Raw genomic sequence first — 17,600 nt, forward strand, 5'->3', positions numbered from 1 at the left:
GCAAAAAGAGGTTGAAATCAATGAAATGGTAATATAATACAGGCAACCTTCCTTTTTTGAGGATTAAGTTGAAAATAGTGAAGGTCACTTTCCATTCTGAAAACAAGAGGGGCAGATTGCTTCATAAGCAAAGAAGAAATAAGATCCTTTTCAGACAAGCAAATGCTGAGAGAATTAATTATTATCAGACCTGCCTTAAAAGAACACCTGAAAGAAACACTAAATATGAAAAGGAAAGACTGTTACTAGCCATTACAAAAACACACTTAAGTACACAGACTAGTGACACTATAAAGCAACTAAACAAACAAGTTGGCAAAATGACTACCTATCAACATGAAGACAGGATTAAATCCATACGTATCATTTTAACCTTGCAAGTAAATGAGCTAAATGTCCCAATTAAAAGGCACAGAGTGGCAAGGTGGATAAAAAACCAAGAACCAGTGGTATGCCGTCTCCAAGAGACCCATCTCACATGCAGTGACACCCATAAGCTCAAAATAAAGGGATGGAGAAAAATCTACCAAACAAATGGAAAACAGAGAAAAGAAAGGGTTTCAATACCAATTTCAGACATAACAGATTTCATTTGTTTGTTTGTTTTTGGTATTTTCTTTTTTTTTTTCCATTTTTAAATTTATTTACAGTTTTACTCAATAAAGAGACATAACAGACCGTAAGCCAACAAGAATCAAAAAAGACAAAGAAGGACACTACATAATAGAAAGGGTTCAACTCAACAAGAAGATCTAACTGTCCTAAATAGATATGCACCTAACATGGGAGCACCCAAATTCATAAAACAAGATCTTAAAGACCTTCAAAGAGACTTAGACTCCCATACAATAATACTGGGAGACTTCAACACCCAACTGACAGTATTAGATAGATCACTGAGGCAGAAAATTAACAAAGATATTCAGGACCTGAACTCAACACTGAACCAAATGGACCTGATAGACATATATAGAACTCTGTATCCCAAAACAACAGAATACACATTCTACTCATCACCATATGACACATAGTCTAAAATTGGCCACACAATCTCATAGAAAACAATCCTCAGCAAATGTAAAAGAACTAAAATCATACCAACCATTCTCTAAGACCACAGTATAATAAAAGTAGAATTCAAGACCAAGAAAATCACTGGAAACCATACAATTACATGGAGATTAAACAACATGCTCCTGAAAGACTTTGGGGTAAATAATGAAATTAAGCCAGAAATCAAGAAGTTTTTTTTAAAACTAATGAGAAAGATACAATATACCAGAATCTCTGGGACAAAGCTAAGGCACTGTTAAGAGGGAAATTTATAGCACTAAATACCCACATCAAAAAGTTACAAAGATCTCAAGTTAACAACCTAAATCACAACTAAAAGTACTAGACAAGCAAGAGCAAACAAACTCCAAAGCTAGCAGAAGACAAGAAATAAGCAAAATCAAAGATGAACTGAAGGAGATTGATATGTGAAAAAACATTCAAAAGATTAACAAACCCAAGAGTTGTGTTTTTTTTTTAATTTGTAAGATAGACAGACCAGTAGCTAGAGAATGAAGAGAGGAGAGAAGATCCAAATACACACAATTAGAAAGATCAAAGGGGATATTACCACTGACCCCACAGAAATTCAAATAACCATTAGATACTACTAACAACACCTCTATACACAAAAACTAGAAAATCCAGAAGAAACGGAAAAATTCCTGGACACATACACCCTCCCAAGACTGAACCAGAAAGAAATGGAATCCCTGAATAGACCATTTACAAGCTCCAAAATTGAATCAGTAACAAATAGCCTACCAACCAAAAAAAGCTCATTACCAGAAGAATTCACAGCTGAATTCTACCAGATGTGCAAGAAGAGCTGGTACAATTGCTACTGTAACCATTCAAATAATTGAGGAGGGACTCTTCCCCATCTCAGTCCATGAGGCCAGCATTATTCTGATATAAAAACCTGGCAGAGACAACAAAAAAAGGAAAACTTCAGGCCAATATCCTTGATGAACATTGATGCAAAAATCCTCAACAAAATACTAGCAAACCGAATCCAGAATCACATCAAAAAGCTAATCCAGGCTGCTTGCTAGTGGTGAATTCTCTCAGCATTTATTTGTATGGAAAAGACTGTATCTTTTCTTCATTTAGGAAGCTTAGTTTTGTTGGATACAAAATTCTTGGCTAATAATTGTTTTGCTTATAGAGGCTAAAAATAGAACCTTAATCACTTCTGGCTTGTAGGATTTCTGCTGAGAAATCTGCTGTTATTCTGATAGGTTTTCCTTTATATGTTATCTTACGCTTTTGCCTCACAGCTCTTAAGAGTCTTTCCTTTGTCTTGACTTTAGATAACCTGATGATTGTGGGTCTAGGTAATTATCTTTTTGTGATGAATTTCCCAGGTGTTCTTTGAGCTTCTGGTATTTGGATATCTAGATCTCTATCAAGGTCAGAGAAGTTTTCCTCAATTATTCCCTCAAATAAGTTTTCCACAGTTTTAGATTTCTCTTCTTACTTGGGAACACCAATTATTCTTAGGTTTGGATGCTTAACATAGTCCCAAGTTTCATGGGGGCCTTGTTCATTATTCAAAATTCCTTTTTCTTTGTCTTTGATGGATTGGGTTAATTCAAAAGCCTTCTCCATGAGCTCCTAAGTTCTTTCTTCTGCTTGCTCAATTTTATCTGAGACTTTACAATGCATTTTTCATTTCTCTAAGTGTGTCTTTGATTTCCAGAAGTTGTGATTATTTTTATTTATGCTATTTCATTGAATATTTTTCCTTTCATATCCTGTATCATGTTTTTGATTTCTTTAAGTTGGACTTTACCTTTCTCTGGTGTCTCCTTGATTAGCTTAATAACTGACCTTCTGAATTCTTTTTCTGGAAATTTAGAGATTTCATCTTGGTTTGGATTGCTGGTGAGCTAATGTAATTTTGGGGGGGTGTTTAAGAACCTTGTTTTGTCATTTTACCAGAATTGTTTCCCTGGTTCCTTCTCATTTGAGTAGACTATGTCAGAGGGAAGATCTGGAACTCAGGGCTGCTGTTTAGTATTCTTTCATCTCATGGAGTGCTCCCTTGATGTAGTGTTCTCCCTACTTCCCCTAGGAATGGGGCTTCTTGAGAGTCGTACTGCAGTGATCATTTTTGCTCTTCTGGGTCTAACCAATCAGTGGAACTACCAGGTTCCAGGCTGGTACTGGGGAGTGTTTGCAAAGAGTCCTGTGATGTGATCCATCTTCAGGTCTTTCAGCCATGGATACCAGCACCTGCTCCAGTGGAGGTTTCAGGGAAGTGAAGTGGACTCTGTGAGGGTCCTCGGTTGTATTTTTGTTTAGTGTGCTGGTTTTTTTTGGTTGGCCTCCTGCCAGGAGGTGGCTTCAAGAATGCATCAGCTGCGGTACTATAGGAGGATGCAAACTTGTCTTAGGGTTGCCTGGTTAAGTATTCAGGTTTTTCAGGCAGTAGACAGGGCCATAGAGCTCCCAAGAGATTATATCTTCTGTCTTTGACAGACAGGGCTGGTAGAGAAAGACCACTAGGTGAGAGCAGGAATAAGTGTGTCTGAGTTCAGACTCTCCTTAGCTGGGGCTTGCTGCAGCTACTGTGGGAGATGGGGATGTGGTACCCAGGCCAAAGGAGTTATGTTCCCAGGGGGATTATGGCTGCCTCTGTTGAATCACACAGAGCACCAAGGAAGTCGGGCAGAGCTGGCAGTTACAGGCCTCATCCAGCTCCCACGTAGCCCATAGTCCTAAAGGCTAGTCTCATGCCCACTGTGCCCCTGCAACATAACCGAGTTTACTTCCAGGCAGCCAGTGACCAGGGCTGAGAACTTACCCCAGACCACCAGCCTCTCCACTGAGAAAGCAAGCCGACTCTCAGTTTTTCAGCATCTCAGGGAGCCTGCAGTGGTGATCCAGTTCCTTCAAATGTTCTGTGCATTCTCTCAGCTTTCCTGGCATGTTCCTGTGGTAGTTCTTGGAGCAGAAGTTCATGATGTGAGTCTCCACACACTGCTCTGTCTGTCTGAGTGGGAGCTGCAGGCTAGTCCTGCCTCCTATCCGCCATCTTAATCCAAATATCCGTAGATGCTTTTGCAAGTGACAAAATGCCATGCTGCCAAATGACTCTGAAGAGCAAGGCCCACGGAGAAGCAGAGTGGTCTTCCCAGAAAAACTCAATCCTAATTATAAATGGCTAAAAAGAAGGTATTATACTGCATATTCTCACTCATAGGCAGGTGTTGATCAATGAGAACACATGAGCACAGGGAGGAGAGCATCACAAACTGGGGTCTGTTGGGGGAGGCTAAGTGAGGGATAGCATAGGGTGGGGATGTTGGGGAGGGATAACATGGGAAGAAATGCCAGATATAGGTGACGGGGGGATGGAGGCAGCAAACCACATTGCCATGTATGTACCTATGCAACGATCCTGCATGATGTGCACATGTACCCCAGAACCTAACGTACAATAAAAAAAAAAGAAGGTATTATAAAACAGAACTTCCCAGGGTATTGGTGAAGTCAGAAACATCACTAAAATGAGCCATCATATTTCCAAGCCAAGCCATATGACATGAGAGCTAATAGATGCACTAGAGGACTGAGAAGGTAAAATCTGCCAATTTATTGTAGAATTAGCAGACATACTATTATTTAGCTTACATAAACTTTATTTGTTATAGAAAGATACTGTCTAACATTCAATATATTTTTAAAAACCAATCCTACCTATTAAAAACTACTTTGGCAGCCAATAAAATAGATGACTATGTTTTATTGCAAAGAGATAAAATTTAAAACTAAAGCTATATTTCACCTCAATTTTCTTGAGTGGCTTTATAACTCATTTATATTTTATTTAAAAACCAGTTTCCAAGCTGGATTTTCTATTTTAAAGTATAAATTCTACCTCAAGAAATAATTGGAAATGGATATAATACACATATATTTATAAAGTATATGTTCAGGAAGTGGGAATTTTCAACACAGCTGCTTCCTTAATACATAGTTTGCTATCATTTTATAATTATAATAAGTTATAGTCAATAAAAGATTTTTTAAAAAACTTTAAACAAATTTTAATTACACAAAGGTTGTCACATAATTGAATATTTCTCTACTTTGTAGACAATTATTCTCACTCTCCACAGAAAGACTGCCTAATTTCTCATCTGGCAGTGGAAAGCACTAAAATCCTGATTTTAACAGAATAGTAGTAAAAATGCCTCAGTGATTTAAGTTGAAAGCAGTACATTGGTACATGGCTGTTGTACCCAGTATCAGGAATGTACAAATGTCTTTTTATTCAAAAATACAAAATAAATTATCTGTAGGCATGGACAATGACAGCAATAAACCATTATGTATTTTGTCAACTGAAACCAGTAACTGATGGTTATAGTGATGTCTTAAACATCAGCCAGCCTTTTCTTCATTTTCTCCAACTGACTTCTCTGAAGTTATTGGTGAGGAACACTGCCTTGGGCTTCCTATCACAGTTTATTAATAAAGGTAAAGCACTATTCTAGAAGTTAGAACATGCCACCTCCCATACCACCTCCCATTCCACACATTACACCCATTCCAGGGTCCTTCTCTTCTTTAGGAATTTCTGTGACAACAACTTCTGCTGTAGTTAACAGAGAGGCCACACCAGCAGCATCCAGTAAAAGTTCTCACAACTGTTGTTGGGTCAATAATTCCTTTTTCCACCATATTCACAAAATCTCCAGCCATAGCATCATAACCAACTTCTGAGGAACTTTGCATAATTTTCTCAACTATCAAAGATCCTTCAACACCTGAATTCTTAGCAATGGTCATTGCTGGAATTTTGAGTATTCTTGTAATAATTTCTATACCAATTTTTTTATCTTCATTAGCTGGAGTCAATGAGTCTAAGGCTGGAATGCACCGAAGCAGGGCACAACCCCCTCCCAAAACAATGCCTTCTTCAACAGCAGCTCTTGTAGCATTAAGGACATCTGTAACTCTGTCTTTCTTTTCATTCACTTCAACATCACTTGTCTCACCAACCTTCAGCACAGCTACTCCATCTGAAAGTTTTGTCAGCTGTTCAGTTTTTCTTTTCATATTCACTAGTTGTGACATCTAGCTGCTCAGTGATTTCTTGAACACGTTTTTCAATTTGAGCCTTGTCACCTTTTCCTTTTAAGAGCATGGCATCATCTTGGTCACAATGACCTCTCCAACTTTTCCTAAGTCATGAGGCTGAATGTCTTCAAGATTTAGGGTCAATCTGTCTTCTCCAAACACTGCACCACCAGTAGCAATAGCCATATCTTTAAATTGGTTCTTTCTATTGTCACCAAACCCTGAAGCCTTGACCACCACAACCTGAAGACCAACCTTTAGCCTATTCAAGACAAGTGTATTTAGAGCTTCTCCATCAACGTCTTCAGCGATTATGAGTATAAAAGATTTTTTTCCTTGTATCACTCTTCAGTGGTTTTATAGAGGGGAAATCAGATGTTGGACAGCGTTTGAGAATACATATTGCTTTTCAGGGTTCCCACTCTGTGATACCTTGATTTTATCCCACAAAATCTTTTCTGGGGTTTCAAAGTTTTCTGGATCCAATGAGAATTATGTTTATCATTATTATTACCACACACCAATACACTACACCATTTTAAAGACAAGCAGAAAAAGTATAAGGCTTAAAAATCATAATGAATTTGCTAATGCACAATTTTTCTTTAATATTTACTTTTATTTTAGATTTTAAAAATGTGAAATGCTTCCTGAATTTGCATGTCATCCTTGTGCAGGGGCCATGCTAATCTTTTCTGTATCATTCCAATTTTAGTACATGTGCTGCCAAAGTGAGCACCAAATGCACAATTTAAAGGGTCACTTATTTGCTACGTAATTTTAACAAAAAGGTCAATGGTTTCATTTTCTTTGAAGTTCAAGCACTAGTTATTGTTATAACTATAGCAATTACACTGTACCTGTAAAGTAACTGTTTTCTTTTTCCTTTTTTTTTTTTTTTTGAGATAGGATCACCCAGTCTGGAATGCAGTGGCGCAATTACCTCTTGGCTCAAGTGAACCTCTCCCCTCAGACTCCTGAGTAGCTAAGACCACAGGCATGCACCACCACACCCAGCTAATTTTTTTTAATTTTTAGTACAGACAGGGTCTCACTATGTTGCCCAGACTGGTCTTGAACTCCTGGCCTCAAGTGATCCTTCTGTCTCAGGATTGCAGGTGTGATTCACAATGCCTAGCCAATAAATTTTTAATGAGGAGGGGGAAAAAAAACTCTTTTCTTTCTCTTTTTTTTTTTTTTTTTGAGACAGAGTCTCGCTCTATTGCCCAGGCTAGAGTGCAATGGTGTGATCTTGGCTCACCGCAACCTCTGCCTCCTGGGTTCAAGTGATTCTCCTACCTCAGCCTCCCAAGTAGATGAGACTACAGGCATGCACCATCACACCCAGCTAATTTTTTTGTAGTTTTAGTAGAGATGGGGTTTCACCCTGTTGGCCAGGTTGGTCTTGAACTCCTGACCTTGTGATCCACCTGCCTCAGCCTCCCAAAGCGCTGGGATTACAGGCGTGAGCCACTGCACCCAGCCAAAAAAAATAAAAAGCTTTTTTCTTGTGACAATTAGCATAAAAACATCCGTCATCCATTGCAGAAAAAGTGGGTTTTAAATCAAGATTTAAAGAAAAATACTGTCAAATGTTATCAAACAGTAAATATAAAAAGATGGTCACATTTTTCTAAGTGACAAACTCATTCTTCCTTAATAAATTTTAATTTAGGAAACCAAAATCTAGGTGAGAATATATTAAAGGCATTACTCACATAAAATAAGTTGGCATTTGTAATATTTTTGATCCAGCTGAAAGAATAAATATCAATGATTATTTATTGAGCATTTACTGTACTTAGTTATGTATTAATACACATATAATCTCACTCAATCCTAACGATAACACTATGAGGTAGATACTTTATTCCTCTTTAGATAAGGAAACTAAGCCAAACACTCTTGGTATACTGTAAGAAAGGGATTCTTCATACTTTATACCCTTTCACCAAATTAAACGAATTTGTACTTTAATTAAAAGAAGGCAAAGCTACTTTGTGAAAACACTCACTAATTGAATCAGAAAACTATCCATAATCAGTTTAAACTTGTTCTTTTCTACACTTCAAATTTGAAGCAAAATCAGAATTATTTTACAACTAGCACATATGTATTGAATGCCTAAAACACTGACTATGATATTGGATCTTGGAGATGAGAGAGAGAAAAAAGGAGTCATGAAGATGCTTTGTCTCTGGTTTTTAAATTGTACTCACTGCTAACAAATATTAGATTTTCCCCAACAATACTCAAAAAGGTTTCTCTTTTGAGAACATAATAATATTGTTAGAAATTAAATTTATAAATCTATCGTTTCCAGGAGCATAAGTTCAACACAAATCTTACAAACAGTCCTCAGTCTGTTGCTGACTAGTCATTAGATCACCAAAACCACTGTAAGTAGCAGAAATGCAGTAACCTATTTTTAACTGTAGATTTCTAAGGCCAATTTCTTTTTTTTAACCAAGGTTGTCTATAACGTTACTTAGGCCATAAAGTAAACACTGAGGTTTCAGTGATGGAGGCCTGGTAAAAAGTGGTGGAAATGAGTCTTCCAATAAATAAACAATTCTTAACATTAGCTGAAATTTCTTGGTGGCTCTCAAGCCCTTGGGGAAAAACGAAATGTCCTCATGCTCAAAATAAACTCAAATGCTCTACTTTCAAACCAAAGTCTGTAAAAGGGGCAGCTGCCCATATATTATGACTTGTTAAACTAATGGATGAGTGTATACTATATAAGTAAGCATGTCCATAAACAAAGAGCAATTACCATGGTCAGTTTATACATTCGCCTATGCTAAAACCCTAACTTATAAAAACCCAGAAATGACTGAGAACACAGTACTGGCCAGGGTGATATGCAATTATGATAAAAGTACGGTCTTAGTATTTTAAATGTTTACTTCTTTTCTCAGTCTTTTTTTATTATTATTATTTAAGAGATTGGGCAGAGGCGAGGGGGTCTCTCTATGTTGCCAGGCTGGAGCACAGTGGCTATTCACAGGCACGATCACAGCTCACTGCAGCCTCAAACTCCTAACTTCGAGCAATCCTCCCACTTCAGCCCCTTGAGTAGTTGAAACTACAGATGTCTGGCTTTCCTTAGTCTTTCCTTTCTTTTTTTTTTTTTTCTTTAGATGGAGTCTTGCTCTGTCACCCAGGCTGGAGTGCAGTGGCACGATTTTGGCTCACTGCAACCTCTGCCTCCCAGGATCAAGTGATTCTCTTGCCTCAGCCTACTGAGTAGTTGGGACTAGAGATGCCTGCCACCACACCAGCTAATTTTTGTATTTTTAGTAGAGGTAAGGTTTCACCCTGTGGGTCAGGCTGGTCTCGAACTCCTGACCTCATGATCTGCCCACCTCAGCCTCCCAAAGTGCTGGGATTATAGGCGTGAGCCACAGTGCCTGGCCTTTAATTCTTTCTTTAGTTGTTGAAAGAACCACACCAATTACCATGATCACATCTAATAGTCTAAGAGTTTAATACAGAACAAAAGATTTCAAAAATTAATTACAAATGTAAAATGGGTTAGACTTAATATGTCAAGTTTCTTCAGAAACCTCTAGTAAGCTTATCTAGAAAGATTATCATTCTCAAGGGAAAATCTCTGTATAGCCCTGTTTTGAACCAATTTTATGAGATTTTGGAGTGGGGTTCAGTTTAGAGGACATGTGATGGTGGGCAGCAGCAGGGTGAAGAGATTGTCCATAAGGGAGAGCAGGGGGAATGAAGGAGGTCACGAGTGTGAAGAGAGTGTCCACAGGGAAGGCAGGGGTTGTTGGAACCCAAAGAGATGGAAAGGGTATCCAGGTGGAAGGTGGCAGAAGTGAGGGTCCAGGGCAGGGGATCAGAACCTGAGCAAGGTAAGGATGCTAGAGGTCCACACAACTCCTGGGCCCAAGTGCAGTGAAGAAGTTATCTGGAAGGGGAATGGGGAGACTGAAGGAGAGGGGAGAAGGCAGCAGCAGCCCTGCATGGGTTGTCAGAAGCAAAGGGAGTGAGAAGGGTATCCACATGGAGGTTGGGGGACAGCAACATCCTAGGATGCAGTGTAGGATGCAGAGCACGGTGGTGAGGGCAGCCAAAGAGGACAGTAGCAATGGCAGTGACTCAGCACAGAGTGTCAGAGTCTGCAGAATGAGGAGGGCATCTGTGCCACAGGAGCCACAGTGTGGGCTTGGTGTGGCGTGCTAGAACCTGAGAGGGGTGAGGAGGGTATCCATGAAGAAGGCAGAGGCAGGGGCAGCACAGGGTGAGATGTCAGAGCTCAATCGAGGTAGAAAAGCAACCATATGGGGAGGTTTCTACAGGGCTGCCTCTGTATGAAGCGAGAAAGAACATCCATGTGGGCTTGGCCATGGCCTGGAGCAGGAAGAGAGAGCCCAGGTGAGATGAGGAGGCATCCCGGCCTCCTCAGTGGGGACTGATAGAGTAATTAAATATGTTGAGGATAATAGGAGACAAGTTCCTCACTGTCAGAGAAGGGAGATATGATTATGGAAAGGGAGAAAACTAAAATGAACCCTGTGGTATTAGATTAGAACTATGATATTAGGCCAGGTGCAGTGGTTCATGCCTGTAATCCCAACATTTTGGGAGGCTGAGGAGAGAGGATCACATTAGTCCAGGAGTTTGAGACCAGCCTGGGCAACACAGAAAGATCCCGTTTCTACACAAAATAAAAAATAAAAATGAGCAGGAGTGCTGGTGCATTCCTGTAGTCCCAGCTACTCAGGAAGCTGAGGTGGGAGGATCACTTGAGTGGAGGATGTTGAGGCTACACTGAGCAGTGATCATACCACTACACTCAATCTGGGTGACAGAGCAAGAGCCTGTTTCAAAAAAAAAGAAAAAAAAGAACTATGAAAGAATATGAGCTCATAGTTTTTAATGAAGACAGATAAAAAGACAGTGATAGAGACAGAAATATTTTTTAAAAAGGAATGATTGGCAAATTCACAATTATTGTGAGTAATTTAAAATCACTTCTGACAGAAGATAAATCAAAGCAATAAGGAATTGAAGAAATTATAGTTTTGAATCACTTGATTATTAATTATTACTTATATTATTATAATTACAAATAACAACAAAGCAGTATGTCCAGATTATTTTTTGGAAGTATTTTACTTTTAAGCAACTGATAATTCCTTTCTTAAACAAATAGAGAATAGAAGAAGTGAAACTCACCATAACTGATTTTACCAAACTATTATAATATAACCTTTTTTGGAAAACCAGGCAATGGCAGAAAAATAAAGAAAAAATATAGGCCAGGTGCGGTGGCTCATGTCTGTAATCCCAACACTTTGGGAGGCCAAGGTGGGCAGATCACTTGTGGTCAGAAGTCTGAGACCAGCTTGGCCAACATAGCGAAACTCCATATCTAGAAAAAAATACAAAAATTAGCAAGGCATGGTAGTATGTGCCTGTAATCCCATCTATTTGGGAGGCTGACATGGAAAAATCGCTTGAACCCAGGAGGTGGAGACTGCAGTGAGCCGAAATTGTGCCACTGCACTCCAGCCTGGCGACAGTGCAAGACTCTGTATTAAAATTTAAAAAAAGAAGAAGAAGAAAGAAATTTTTTAAAAGACTCATTTCACCTATGAGCATAAATGCAAATTTCTATGGAAGATATTAGTAAACTAAATCCAGCAATTTGTATGCAAGTGTATGCATATGTTCATGTGTGTATGAGTGTATGTGTGTGAAAGAATAAGTTGACCTTATCCTAGATATGCAATGATGATTATTTAGCATTTAAAAAATTATAAATACAATTCACCACATTAACAGATTAAGGGAGAAAAACGAGATAGTCATTTAAAAAATTAATAATCTGCATTAAACAAAATTCAATAATAATGCATCACACACACACACAAAAAAACAGCCAACTAGGATTAGGAAGAAACTTCCTTAGTCTGATTAAAAACAAACAAAACCTCACTAAACATAATACTTAATGGTAACATTTTGGAACACTTTCTTGAACATCAGGTATAAGATGAAGATGCCTGTTAGTGAGTCTTATTCAAAAGGGGCCTAGTACGGATCCAAGATGGCAGATTAAGAGCAGCTCAAGATTGCAGCTCCCAGTGAAAGTGCAGAGGGTGAGTGGACGCTGCATTTCCAGATGGATTTTTATTGCCTACAGACCAGGAGATTCCCAGGCGGAGGAAGCCCACGGATCACCAGCACAGCTGTTTTGGCCGGCGTGGCTGTTTTGGCCGGCGCCCCAGCACTGCGGGTCTCCGCACAAAATATACGGGTGCGGACGCCGTTTTAGCTGCTGATTGGAGCTCCTGGGAGATAAAGTTGCCCATTCAACTGATAAAAAAGGGGACTGAAACAGGGAGTCAGGCCAGGAGATTCCCAGGCAAAAAAGCCGCATGAATCTCAGCGCAGCTGTTTCAGCCGGCACAGTGGGTTGCTGCACGGGATATCACACAGATCCCGGCGCCTTTTCAACAGGCAACTGGAACACCTGGGAGACAGAGTAACCCATTCAACTAAAAAAAAAAAAAAAAGGGCTCTAAGGCAGGGAGCCAGGTGATCAGGCTCAGCTGGTCCCATCCCCACAAAAAAAACAACAATCTGAAACGCTCTGGATTGAGAGTTTCACAGCAAGCACAGCAGAACCTGGGATGGTCCAGCTCTGTGGGGGAGGGGCGTCCACAATTACCGAGGCAGTCCACCACTATGAAGGTAGTCTGCCATTGCTGAGGCAGTGCATCATTACAGAGAGAGTCCGCCATTATAGAGGTGGGCCGGCACTGCCGAGGCAGTTCTAACTATACCCATATAAACAGGACTGCAGAAAAGTTCACATGGCAGCTCAGTGGAGCCCACACAGCAGCTCAGCAAAGTCTCTTTAGGCAGACAGTGACTGGGCTGCCTCCTCGCTGGGCAGGGTAGCCCTGAAAAAAGGTAGCAGCACAACAGAAACTCATATAAAAAGCCCTAACTCCCCAGGACAGAGCACCTGGGAAAAAAAAGGGGGGGTGGGTTATGAGTTCTGTTGCAGCAGACTTAAACGTACCTGCCCAGCAGCTCTGAATGAACAACAGAGCTCACAGCTCAGCACTTGAGCTCCTATAAAGGACAGACTGTCTCCTCAAGCAGCTCCCTGACCCCCATATACCCAAAGAGTCACCTCACAAAGGAGAGCTCAGACTGACATCTGGCAGGTATCCTTCTGGGACAAAGATAGCAGAAGAAGAAACTGGCAGCAACCTTTACTGTTCTGCAGTCACTGCAGGTGATCCCCAGGCAAGCAGGGCCTGGAGTGGACCTCCAGCAGTCCTACAGCAGAGGGGCCTGACTGTTAGAAGGAAAATTAAAAAACAGAAAGAAATAACTTCAGCATCAACAGAAAGGATGTCCACTCAGAGACCCCATCCGAAAGTCACCAACTACAAAGACACAGGTGGATAAATCCACAAAGATGGGAAGAAACCAGCACAAAAAGGATGAAAACATCCGAAATCAGAACACCTTTCCTCCTACAAGGGATCACAACTCCTCACCAGCAAGTGAAAAAGGCTGGATGGAGAATGAGCCTGATGAATTGACAGACTCAGGCTTCAGAAGGTGGGTAGTAAGAAACTTCTGTGAGCTAAAAGAACATGTTCTAACCCAATGCAAAGAAACTAAGAACCTCGAAAAAAGATTAGACAAAATGCTAACAAGAATAGACAACTTAGAGAGGAATATAAGTGAATTGATGGAGCTGAAAAACACAACACAAGAACTTCACGAAGCATACACAAGTTTCAATAGCCGAATTGACCAAGCAGAAGAAAGGATATCAGAGGTTGAAGACCAACTCAATGAAATAAAATGAGAAGGCAAGATTAGAGAAAAAAGGGTAAAAAGGAATGAACGAAGTCTCCAAGAAATATAGGACTATGTGAAAAGACCTAATCTACATTTGACAGGTGTACCTGAATGTGACGGAGAGAATCAATCCAACCAGGAAAATATTCTTCAGGATATTATCCAGGAATACTTCCCCAACCTAGCAAGGCAGGCCAATATTCAAGTCCAGGAAATACAGAGAACACCAAAAATATATTCCACAAGAAGACCAACCCCAAGGCACATAATCGTCAGATTCACCAGGGTTGAAATGAAGGAGAAAATGCTAAGGGCAGCCAGAGAGAAAGGTCGGGTTACCCACAAAGGGAAGCCCATCAGACTCACAGCAGATCTCTCAGCAGAAATCCTACAAGCCAGAAGAGAGTGGGGGCCAATATTCAACATCCTTAAAGAAAAGAACTTTCAACCTAGAATTTCATATCCAGCCAAAACTAAGCTTCATAAATGAAGGAAAAATAAAATCCTTTGCGAACAAGCAAGTACTCAGAGATTTCATCACCACCAAGCCTGCTTTACAAGAGCTCCTGAAAGAGGCACTAAACATAGAAAGGAACAACCAGTACCAGCCACTCCAAAAACATACCAAATGGTAAAGAGCATCAACACAATGAAGAAATTGCATCAACTAACAGGCAAAACAGCCAGCTAGCATCAAAATGGCAGGATCAAATTCACACATAACAATATAAACCCTAAATGTAAATGGGCTAAACACCCAATCAAAAGACACAGACTGACAAATTGGATAAAAAGCCAAAACCCATTGGTGTGCTGTATCCAGGAAACCCATCTCACATGCAAGGATACACAAAGGCTCAAAATAAAGGGATGGAGGAAGATTTACCAAGCAAATGGAGAGCTAAAAAAAGCAGGAGTTGCAATTCTCGTCTCTGATAAAATAGACTTTAAACCAACAAAGATCAAAAGAGACAAGGACATTACATAATGGTAAAAGGATCAATGCAACAAGAAGAGCTAACGATCCTAAATATATATGCACCCAATATAGGAGCACCCAGATACACAAAGCAAGTTCTTAATGACTTACAAAGAGACTTAGACTCCCACACAATAATAGTGGGAGGCTTTAACACCCCATTGTCAATATTAGATCAATGAGACAGAAAATTAACAAGGATATCCAGGACTTGAACTCAGATCTGGACCAAGCAAACCTAATAGACATTTACAGAACTCTCCACCCTAAATCCACAGAATATACATTCTTCTCAGCACCACATTACACCTACTCTAAAATTTTGACCACATAATTGGAGGTAAATCACTCCTCAGCAAATGCAAAGGAACAGAAATCATAACAAACATTCTCTTAGACCATAGTGCAATCAAGTTAGAACTCAGAGTTGAGAAACTAACTCAGAATCGCACAGCTTCATGGGAACGGAACAACTGGCTCTTGAATGTTGACTGGATAAACAATAAAATGAAGGCAGAAATAAAGACGTTCTTCAAAACCAATGAGAATGAGGACACAACATACCAGAATCTCTGGGACACATTTAAAGCAGTGTCTAGAGGAAAATATATAGAAATAAATGCCCACATGGGAAGCAAAGAAAGATCTAAAATTGACACCCTATCATCAAAATTGAAAGAGCTAGAGGAGCAAGATCAAAAAAACTCAAAACCTAGCAGAAGACAAGATATAACTAAGATCAGAGCAGAGCTGAAGGAGATAGAGACACAAAAAACCCTTCAAAAAATCAATAAATCCAGGAGCTGGTTTTTTGCAAAGATCAACAAAATAGACAGACCACTAGCCTAATCTATAAAAAAGAAAAGAGAGAATAATCAAATAGATGCAATAAAAAACGATAAAGGGGATATCACCACAGATTCCACAGAAATACAAACCATCATCAGAGATTATTACAAACAACTCTATGCACATAAACTACTAAACCTGGAAGAAATGGATAAATTCTTGGACACTTGCATCCTCCCAAGCCTAAACCAGGAAGAAGTTGAAACCCTGAATAGACCAAGAACAAGGGCTGAATTTGAGGCAGCAATTAAGAGCCTACCACCCAAAAAAAACCCAGGTCCAGATGGGTTCGCAGCCAAATTCTATCAGACATACAAAGAGGAGCTGATAGCATTTTTCTGAAACTATTCCAAGCAATCCAAAAAGAAGGAATCCTTCCCAAATCTTTTATGAGACCAACATCATCCTAATACCAAAACCTGGCAGAGATTCAGCAAAAAAAGAAAACTTCAGGCCAATATCCATGATGAACATAGATGCAAAAATCTTCAATAAAATACTGGCAAACCGATTGCAACAGCACATCAAAAAGCTTATTCACCATGATCAAGTAGGAGTAGCTGGTTCAACATATGCAAGTCTATAAATGTAATTCACCACATAAACAGAACCAAAGACAAAAACCACATGATTATCTCAATTGATTCAGAGAAGGCCTTTGACAAAATTCAACAGCTTTTATGCTAAAAACCCTCAATAAACTAGGTATTAATGGAATGTATCTCAAAATAATAAAAGCTATTTATGACAAACCGACAGCCAATATCATACTGAACGGGCAAAAACTGGAAGCATTCCCTTTGAAATCTGGCACTAGACAAGGATGCCCTCTCTCACCACTCCTATTCAATATAGTACTGGAAGTTCTAGCCAGAGCAATCAGGCAAGAAAAAGAAATAAAGGGTATTGAACTAGGAAAGGAGGAAGTCAAATTGTCTCTATTTGCAGACGACATAATTGTATATCTACAAGACCCCATTGTCTCAGCCCAAAATCTCCTGAAACTGATAAGCAACTTCAGCAAAGTCTGAGGAGACAAAATCAATGTGCAAAAATCACAAGCATTCCTATACACCAATAACAGACTTAAAGAGAGCCAAATCAAGAATGAACTGCCATTCACAATTGCTACAAAGAGAATAAAATACCTAGGAATACAACTAACAAGGAACATAAAGGACCTCGTCAAGGAGAACTGCAAACCACTGCTCAACAATATAAGAGAGGACACAAACAGATGGAGAAAGATTCCATGTTCATGGTTAGGAAGAATCAATATAGTCAAAATTGCCATACTGACCAAAGTAATTTACAGATTCAACGCTATCCCCATCAAGCTACCAATGACCTTCTTCACAGAACTGGAAAAAAACACCTTAAACTTCATTTGGAACCAAAAGAGAGCCTGCATAGCCAAGTCAATTCTAAGAAAAAAGAACGAAGCCGGAGGCATCACACTACCAGACGTCAAACTATACTACAAGGCTACAGTAATCAAAACAGCATGGTACTGGTACCAAAACAGAGATATAGACCAATGGAAGAGAACAGAGGCCTCGGAGGCAACACCACACATCTACAACCATCCAACCTTTGACAAATCTGACAAAAACAAGCAATGGGGAAATGAGTCCCTGTTTAATAAATGATGTTGGGAAAACTGGCTAGCCATATGCAGAAAGCAGAAACTGGACCCCTTCCTGACACCTTACCCTAAAATTAACTCCAGATGGATTAAAGACTTAAACATAAGACCTAACACCATAAAAACCCTAGA

General features: G+C 39.6%; 1 protein-coding gene, 1 non-coding gene and 1 pseudogene across 3 annotated transcripts in view; all 3 read right to left on the minus strand.

The window, feature by feature from the left end:
- Nucleotides 1-17,600, minus strand: part of SCFD2 (sec1 family domain containing 2) — a 435,166-nt gene that overhangs the window by 319,722 nt on the left and 97,844 nt on the right. The gene's annotated exons all lie outside the window — the stretch shown is intronic.
- LOC105709191 (60 kDa heat shock protein, mitochondrial-like) lies at nucleotides 5,310-8,525 on the minus strand (annotated as a pseudogene). Its single transcript, XR_010338305.1, has 2 exons — nucleotides 8,494-8,525; nucleotides 5,310-6,490 (listed from the first exon to the last, which is right to left on the minus strand). The product of XR_010338305.1 is annotated as a 60 kDa heat shock protein, mitochondrial-like (transcript).
- LOC135271941 (U6 spliceosomal RNA) lies at nucleotides 6,777-6,883 on the minus strand. Its single transcript, XR_010340068.1, has one exon. It is a non-coding gene; the product is annotated as a U6 spliceosomal RNA (small nuclear RNA).

This window comes from Aotus nancymaae, unplaced genomic scaffold, assembly GCF_030222135.1.
Source record: "Aotus nancymaae isolate 86718 unplaced genomic scaffold, 86718_ANA_hifiasm-v0.15.2.pri h1tg000006l, whole genome shotgun sequence".
NCBI lineage: Eukaryota > Metazoa > Chordata > Mammalia > Primates > Aotidae > Aotus > Aotus nancymaae.